Source organism: Coregonus clupeaformis, unplaced genomic scaffold (assembly GCF_020615455.1).
Source record: "Coregonus clupeaformis isolate EN_2021a unplaced genomic scaffold, ASM2061545v1 scaf0128, whole genome shotgun sequence".
Lineage (NCBI taxonomy): Eukaryota > Metazoa > Chordata > Actinopteri > Salmoniformes > Salmonidae > Coregonus > Coregonus clupeaformis.
The window spans coordinates 404,551-414,016 of NW_025533583.1; positions in this window are offsets into that span (position 1 = coordinate 404,551).

Sequence of the window (9,466 nt, forward strand, 5' to 3'; positions counted from 1 at the left end):
GAGTGGGTTCCTTAAGAAGGTCCAACTATCTTTTGCTCTGTTGCATACCAATTAAGTGGAGCAATGGCCCAGCGGACATGCTTGTCATTCACATTCCAGAAAGAATGACGGATCTTGTAAAGGATACCCTTTACTTGAAACTAGCCAAGATTGACAAAATACTATTGCCATGGAACGGTAAAGCTTTGTCTTTATATGGCAGAGTGGCACCGATAAACATCTTAATTGTCTCTCAGTTAATCTATGGAGAGTGGTACTAATGTGTTGTATTGGATTTGCCCCAAACGTAACACTTTGTATTTAGGACAAAAATGTAAATTGCTTTGCCACATTCTTTGCAGTAACTTTAGTGCCTTGTTGCAAACAAGATGCATGTTTTGGAATATTTTTTATTCTGTACAGGCTTCCTTCTTTTCACTCTGTCAATTAGGTTAGCATTGCGGATTAACTAAAATGTTGCTGATCCATCCTCAGTTTTCTCCTTTCACAGCCAGTCAACTCTGTAACTGTTTTAAAGTCACCATTGGCCTCATGGTGAAATCCCTGAGCGGTTTCCTTCCTCTCCGGCAACTGAGTTAGGAAGGACACCTGTATCTTTGTACTGACTGGGTGTATTGATACACCATCCAAAGTGTAATGAATAACTCCACCATGCTCAAAGCAATATTCAAAGTCTGCTTTTTTTACCCATCTACCAATGGGTGCCCTTCTTTGCGAGACATTGGAAATTCATTGCTCGACTAAGGGACCTTACAGGTAATTGTATGTCTGGGTTACAGAGATGAGGTAGTCATTCAATAATCATGTTAAACACTATTACTGCAGACAGAGTGAGTCCATGCAATTTATTATGTGACTTTTTAAGTACATTTTTACTCCTGAACTTTTACTTTTACATAATTTTTACTCCTGAATAACAATGGAGTTGAATACTTATTGACATTTCAGCTTTTCTTTTTTTATTAATTTGTAAAAATTTCAAAAAACATAATACCACCTTGACATTATGGGATATTGTGTGTAGGCCAGTGACAAAATAATCTACATTTAATCAATTTTAAATTCAGGCTCTATACCCAACAAAATGAGGAAAAGGTCAAGGGGTGTGAATACTTTCTGAAGACACTGTACGTGTTTCATAAGGTCTTATTTTGAGGGCCTAGTTTTACCCTAATACAAGGGCCTGAAACTCATACATATCACTTTGAACCAAAACCAAGATTTTGAGTCCACAATATTCAACATTGGAGGGTCTTATTGAGGACCTGGATACTTTCTCCAGTTTATCTGGATTAAACCCCAACTATGATAAGTGTACTATATTATGGATTGGGTCTCTAAAAGACACAAACTTTAAATTGCTATGTGGTCTTCCGATTAAATGGGCGGATGGTTGAATGATCTTAGCAAAATAGATAGGATCTTGAAACCATGGAAAGGGAAACACCTGTTCATCTATGGGAAAATTACCCTGATTAATTCTCTAGTGATATCACAGTTTACATATTTATTCATGGCTCTACCTACAAGTCATATATTGTCTTGGCTGTGAGCTTAGGGTCGTTGTCCTGTTGGAAGGTGAACCTTCGCCCCAGTTTGAAGTCCTGAGCGCTCTGGAGCAGGTTTTCATCAGGCCAAAGAGTTCAATCTTTGTTTCACTAGACAACGGAATCTTGTTTCTCATGGTCTGAGAGTCCTTTAGGTGCCTTTTGGCAAACTCCAAGTGTGCTGTCAAGTGCCTTTTACTGAGGAGTGGCTTCCGTCTGGGCACTCTACCATAAAGGCCTGATTGGTGGAGTGCTGCAGAGACAGTTGTCCTTCTGGAAGGTTCTCCCATCTCCACAGAGGAACTCTGGAGCTCTGTCAGAGTGACCATCAGGTTCTTGGTCACCTCCCTGACCAAGGCCCTTCTCCCCCGATTGCTCAGTTTGGCCGGGCGGACAGCTCTAGGAAGAGTCTTGGTGGTTCCAAACTTCTTCCATTTAAGAATGATGGAGGCCACTGTGTTCTTGGGGACCTTCAACGCTGCAGAAATGTTTTGGTACCCTTCCCCAGATCTGTCCCTCGACACAATCCTGTCTTGGATTTCTACGGATAATTCCTTCGACCTCATGGCTTGGTTTTTGCTGTGACATGCACTGTCAACTGTGGGACATTATATAGACAGGTGTCTGCCTTTCCAAATCATGTCCAATCAATTGAATTTACCACAGGTAGACTCGAATCAAGTTGTAGAAACATCTCAAGGATGATCAATGGAAACAGGATGCAGCTGAGCTCAATTTCGAATCTCATAGCAAAGGTTCTGAATACTTATGTAAAAAAGGTACAGTTGAAGTCGGAAGTTTACATACACCTTAGCCAAATACATTTAAACTCAGTTTTTCACAATTCCTGACATTTAATCCTAGTAACAATTCCCTGTCTTAGGTCAGTTAGGATCACCACTTTATTTTAAGAATGTGGAATGTCAGAATAATAGTAGAGAGAATGATTTATTTCAGTTTTTATTTCTTTCATCACATTCCCAGTGGGTCAGAAGATTGCATACACTCAATTAATATTTGGTAGCATTGCCTTTAAATTGTTTAACTTGGGTCAAACGTTTCGGGTAGCCTTCCACAAGCTTCCCACAATAAGTTGGGTGAATTTTGGCCTATTCCTCCTGACAGAGCTGGTGTAACTGAATCAGGTTTGTAGGCCTCCTTGCTCGCACACGCTTTTTCAGTTCTGCCCACATATTTTCTTTAGGATTGAGGTCAGGGCTTTGTGATGGCCACTCCAATACCTTGACTTTGTTGTCCTTAAGCCATTTTGCCACAACTTTGGAAGTATGCTTGGGGTCATTGTCCATTTGGAAGACCCATTTGCGACCAAGCTTGAACTTTCTGACTGATGTCTTGAGATGTTGCTTCAATATATCCACACAATTTTCCTTCCTCATGATGCTATCTATTTTGTGAAGTGCACCAGTCCCTCCTGCAGCAAAGCACCCCCACAGCATGATGCTGCCACCCCCGTGCTTCACGTTGGGATGGTGTTCTTCGGCTTGCAAGCTTTCCCCTTTTTCCTCCAAACATAACGATGGTCATTATAGCCAAACAGTTCTATTTTTGTTTCATCAGACCAGAGGACATTTCTCCAAAAAGTATGATCTTTGTCCCCATGTGCAGTTGCAAACCGTAGTCTGGCTTTTTTATGGCGGTTTTGGAGCAGTGGCTTCTTCCTTGCTGAGAGGCCTTTCAGGTTAGGTCGATATAGGACTCGTTTTACTGTGGATATAGATACTTTTGTACCCGTTTCCTCCAGCATCTTCACAAGGTCCTTTGCTGTTCTGGGATTGATTTGCTCTTTTCGCACCAAAGTACATTCATCTCTAGGAGACAGAACGTGTCTCCTTCCTGAGCGGTATGATGGCTGCGTGGTCCCATGGTGTTTATACTTGCGCACTATTGTTTGTACAGATAAACGTGGTACCTTCAGGTGTTTGGAAATTACTCCCAAGGATGAACCAGACTTGTGGAGGTCTACAATTTTTTTTATGAGGTCTTGGCTGATTTCTTTTGATTTTCCCATGATGTCAAGCAAAGAGGCACTGAGTTTGAAGGTAGACCTTGAAATACAACCATAGGTACACCTCCAATTAACTCAAATTATGTCAATTAGCCTATCAGAAGCTTCTAAAGCCATTACATCATTTTCTGGAATTGTCCAAGCTGTTTAAAGGCACAGTCAACTTAGTGTATGTAAACTTCTGACCCACTGGAATTGTGATACAGTGAATTATAAATTAAATAATCTGTCTGTAAACAATTGTTGGAAAAATTACTTGTGTCATGCACAAAGTAGATGTCCTAACCGACTTGGCAAAACTATAGTTTGTTAACAAGAAATTTGTGGAGTGGTTGAAAAATGAGTTTTAATGACTCCAACCTAAGTGTATGTAAACTTCCGACTTCAACTGTTTTTATTTAATTAATTTTATTTAACATTTCTAAAAACCTGTTTTCGCTTTGTCATTATGGGGTATTGTTTGTAGTTTGATGAGGAACATTTTTTATTTAATCAATTTTAGAATAAAGCTGTAATGTAACAAAATATGGAAAAAGTCAAGGGTTCTGAATACTTTCCGAATGCACTGTAAATCGTAAAATGTATCAATTTCACTTATGGTCAAGAGGGTTGACAACTATGCCGCATAAAGTTGAAGATAGTTGGGAACAGATGTTCGATGTCCCAATACCATGGCATCAGGTTTATGAACTGATATACAAACAACAACAATTGACGCATTAATCAGTTATTTTCAATTGAAGCTACAGTGGGGAAAAAAAGTATTTAGTCAGCCACCAATTGTGCATGTTCTCCCACTTAAAAAGATGAGAGAGGCCTGTAAGTTTCATCATAGGTACACGTCAACTATGACAGACAAAATGAGAAAAAAAATCCAGGGCAACACAGACTTTCAACTCCCTCCAAAGATTTCTATGGGGTTGAGATCTGGAGACTGGCTAGGCCACTCCAGGACCTTGAAATGCTTCTTACGAAGCCACTCCTTCGTTGCCCGGGCGGTGTGTTTGGGATCATTGTCATGCTGAAAGACCCAGCCACATTTAATCTTCAATGCCCTTGCTGATGGAAGGAGGTTTTCACTCAAAATCTCACGATACATGGCCCCATTCATTCTTTCCTTTACACGGATCAGTCGTCCTGGTCCCTTTTCAGAAAAACAGCCCCAAAGCATGATGTTTCCACCCCCATGCTTCACAGTAGGTATGGTGTTCTTTGGATGTAACTCAGCATTCTTTGTCCTCCAAACACGACGAGTTGAGTTTTTACCAAAAAGTTGTATTTTGGTTTCATCTGACCATATGACATTCTCCCAATCCTCTTCTGGATCATCCAAATGCACTCTAGCAAACTTCAGACGGGCGTTGGAATAAATACATACACACATGCACAGTATACATGTTTGAGGTCCTCCAATCAGGTTTGAGGGTGGGGATGTGATTATTGTATGTTTTGCGTTTTGTTATTTATGTGTTGTTTTGGTTTTTATGCTGTGAGTGAGTGTGTGTGCTGGTTATGGGTGCACCTGCCAGGGCGTTGGGCTGGCCTTGGTCCTTCCCGCCCTCGGAAAATACCTTTGGGCCGGGGGTGGGTGCTTCGCCCTACCGGGGTCTCGGGGCGGGTGGGGTGGGGGCGAGTGCACCCACTGATCAAAGCACCCACTGATGGGAGCGACCATTTGTATTAAGCAGCAATTTGTATTGTTTTTGTATTGTATTGTTGTTGTTTTAGTAAAAAAGATTATACTAACAATCACACCTTTTTATAAAACAATACTCATCCTATAATGGCATAAAACACTTATTATTATGAGGACTCTTTTGAAAATTATTTTTTTCATTACAAATCGACCAAGCAGTTACTCTAAAAATGGTCCTAATCACATCTAATCAGGTGTTATTTCAGCAGGGGCGCAACTTCGGTTTTAGAAGTGGGGGGGGACATAACCTGGCGGTGGATCTGGGGGTCCTCCCTCAATTTTGGGGGGCATCTAAAGCTCATTTCCTGCATTCCTACTAGGGCTGTCCCTGACTAAAAAATAATCTTGTTCGACCAAGAATAGTATTTTCCAAGTGTATTTTTTTATATATAGACACACACTATGTGTTTTAATCAAATCAACTAGGCTATATGTACTGAACTTGTCTGATGTTTTTAGCACGCTGTTTGATTAAATAATTAAGACACACAAATGACTCAAGAGGGAGCCAGAGGTCAAGATAGCTTAATCAGAAAAAAAAAACCTGTTCCCGACCCTTCTCCTGCTGCTGCTGGCCTTCACAGATTCAGCCTTTAAGCTCCTGAAGTTGCCGGTAATAGGCTACACCAGCGGTCAGCAACCTTTTCCATTTGGAGTGTCAATTTATCTTACCATTTCTACCAATCTGCGTGCCAGTTATGATTTTCATATGCACATTTTCGTGGTACAGTTTCATTTAATTTTTAATAGTCTTTGTATTTCAAAGTCATTGTCTGTGGTTAATCTACATTCTATCTAAATCTAAATGAAAATTATACAAATCTAAAAGTAACTTTTATTGCCATTGCCAACTATGTAAGAATAGCCTACATAAAGCCAACACATAAAAACATTGCAGCCTTGTAGGAAATATCCTGATAAAAATAAATATCCTAGAAATCACATTGGCTACGCATGGCCTGTCTGCAACGAACTTGAAACATTGTATCAACTTTCAACTGGGTTGCCCGAAACTCGCGCTAGCAAACTTGAAACATTGTATACAATATTCTGGGCACTCAGAGTTTCCCGGGTCAGTGAGCTCGGGACAGACACAGCTGTAGGCTATTTGTGCAAGGGATAAGAAGTAATCAGGTATTTTATGACGTTTCCACTGGATCAGAGCATTACATTTTTGTGGTTATCAAAAGGGAGAGAGCTGGAAATATTGTTCAAATACTTTGAGAAACTATTGTCATTCTCAATTGATTCTAAAAACAGACTTAGTTGACTTCCTGTTTTAGGTTAAGAGAAATTACTTTGAGAAGCTCCACAATCAGAAATACTAGCAGACATCCCCAAATAGGAACATTTATAGGCTTACATTTGCGAGCAGGCCAGGTAAACTAGTCCTACTTCTATATGCGTAATCAGGTGCACTTCCTTAGTCAACATTGACAGCAGCATTTCAAACAAAAGACTATCAAAAAATTGCCAAACTCATAAATGTAATGAAATAAACAAGTGTAGCATAGGTTGTGAGTTCTGCAAAACACATGTCCAATCTGACAATGAGAACAGTAAATAACTGTAATAATAATATATTGAATGCATTAACAGAAATTACCGTAACCAGTCAAACATTGCAGATTAGAAATTATGGGAATTAACGGTAAATGTCGGCTACTACTGGTGATATAGACACTGCAAACAATGCACACAATAAAGTTATGAAACAACGAAATGGTTGGAGAGAGAGCCACAATCCCCATATTCTTGGACCGTGTCATCCCTGTGGCCTCCTCAATGGATTAGTCCACTGAGACAGGTGCAAATCAGACAGGAGTCTTGTGTGCCATGAAAAAATATATATATTTGCGACTGCTGACAAAAAAAAGCTCATGTTTTCAATACAGACGCCTTTTGTCATACAATATTCCATATAAGGCACCCAGACCTTATGAAAGTTGCACAGTATACCCTTGCTGCTGGCCTTGCTGCTATTCCAGTTTAAACTGTTCTGCCTGCGGTTATGGAACCCCTACCTGTCCCAGACCTGCTGTTTTAAACTCTAATGATCGGCTATGAAAAGCCAACTGAGATTTATTCCTGATTATTATTTGACCATGCTTGTCACTTATGAACATTTTTGAACATCTTGGCATGGTTCTGTTATAATCTCCACCCGGCACAGCCAGAAGAGGACTGGCCACCCCTCATAGCCTGGTTCCTCTCTAGGTTTCTTCCTAGGTTTTGCCTTTCTAGGGAGTTTTTCCTAGCCACCGTGCTTCTACACCTGCATTACTAGCTGTTTGGGGTTTTAGGCTGGGTTTCTGTACAGCACTTCGAGATATTAGCTGATGTAAGAAGGGCTATATAAAATAAAATTGATTGAAAATTGATTGATAATAAATTAAAGTGATACATAACTTGACATTTCTGCCATCCATTGTGACATTGTAGGAGGATAACCAACCTTCCAATTAATGGCAATGCATTTCTTAGCCCCTATCAATGCTAGGTTACACAGTTTCTTCTGATAATATTCTCCAGTATCAACATTTCCAAGCAAACAAAAACAGGTAGAAGGGAGAATCTGTAGACATTCTGAGATAAAAGAACATACTCTTTGACAGAATTCAGCCAGCCTTCACAAGATCATAACATGCAAATATGTCCCCTTTTGTGTTTTACACCATTTCTGAGTGCATGATATCTATGGATGGTCTTAAACTGCAGTAATTTATGTCTGAGGTTATATGAACATGACTGGACATTCATACATATCTGTATCCATTCATCATCATCAATAGTGTCTCCCAGGTCTTCCTCTAATTTTTGTTTGACATGTTTTGTGTCATCAGGAAAAGCCTTTCAATCTTTGATACAGTTTGGAAATCAACTTGAGATTTGTTAGACTGCCTTAAAATAGTTTTAATCCTTGAAGCTTCTGGCTTGTCCAGTGTTTGCTGCACAGAGAGAATAAAGTGTTGTATCTGCAAAAGTTCACCTCAGCGCCATCACAGACTGGTCTTCCCTGGTTGCCTGACCCTGGTTACCAGGGTGTACATTTATACATTATATTATCTAAGAATAGAATCAATGGTTCAATTATTGAAATTACAATTTTTTCCCAGATCCCAGACTGTAGCCTACACATCAACTCAATATTAAACATTCACTGATTGTTATAATATACTGCAAAATTCACCTGAGCTCCATAGACTGGTCTTCCCTGGCTGTCTAACCCTGCTGGGACACATGTCACCATCTGATCCTGCTAAGACATGATGAGCATAGTATTGTGTACTGACTGTGCACCATGACAGTGTAGCATGTAGAGCTGTTTATACCATGTCAGTGTGAAAAGTAGGGAATTAGCTAGGGAAACTGACAGATCAATAATGTTACATTGCTATACTGACTCTAATAAAAACTCACATTGCGCTATCAAAAAACGTCAGAATATTGGTCTTCTATCATTTGGCTGCTGGTTTCATCGTTTGATTCAGGTCTAGTGTGATTGAGGCAAAAATAATAGCTAAAGTTAGTGAGCTAGCTAGCTAATGTTAGCCATCTTTTGGCTAGCTCTAATGTTACATCAACTGATGAAAACTAGCCAAGTTAATTTACTTCTGTTGAAACGGGACAAAAAGGCTACAAAACATTTCCACACACACAACAGCTATTAGAGACAGCTACCTGACAGATAGCTAGTCACTAGAGCTGAACTGGCTGTGGTAACTACAAGCTCGCTAGTTCATTCTCTTCAGGCAGAACTTCAGTAGAGAGGGGATTAAACATTGTTGTAGCTAACGTTACATGTCAGTTACACAACTAGCTCAGCACTGGGAATAAATACTTTTTTTCTGTTAAGTCAAACAGCAGTTACCTTGCCAGCTACATCAGTCAAATAAAGATTTGCCAGTTTTTGCTCTTCTTCCTTTTACAACTTGGAGAAAAAGCGCAACACACACAGAGACAGCAGCTGCAGACAATAACACCGTACCTTTTCAGAAGCTTTGCTTTCACACAGACTGTCCGCATGCTCTGTGGTGTCCACACGGTCCTAAATCCAGCCGGCTGAAACCACCAAACAGCCTACCTGACCGCTCGGAGGCGTCCGCATGGTCCTAAAGGACACCAAAGCCGATTTTAGTATCACAGTGCAATGATAAAACTGGGGGGGACAAAAATGCAATTTTAGAATGTGAGGGG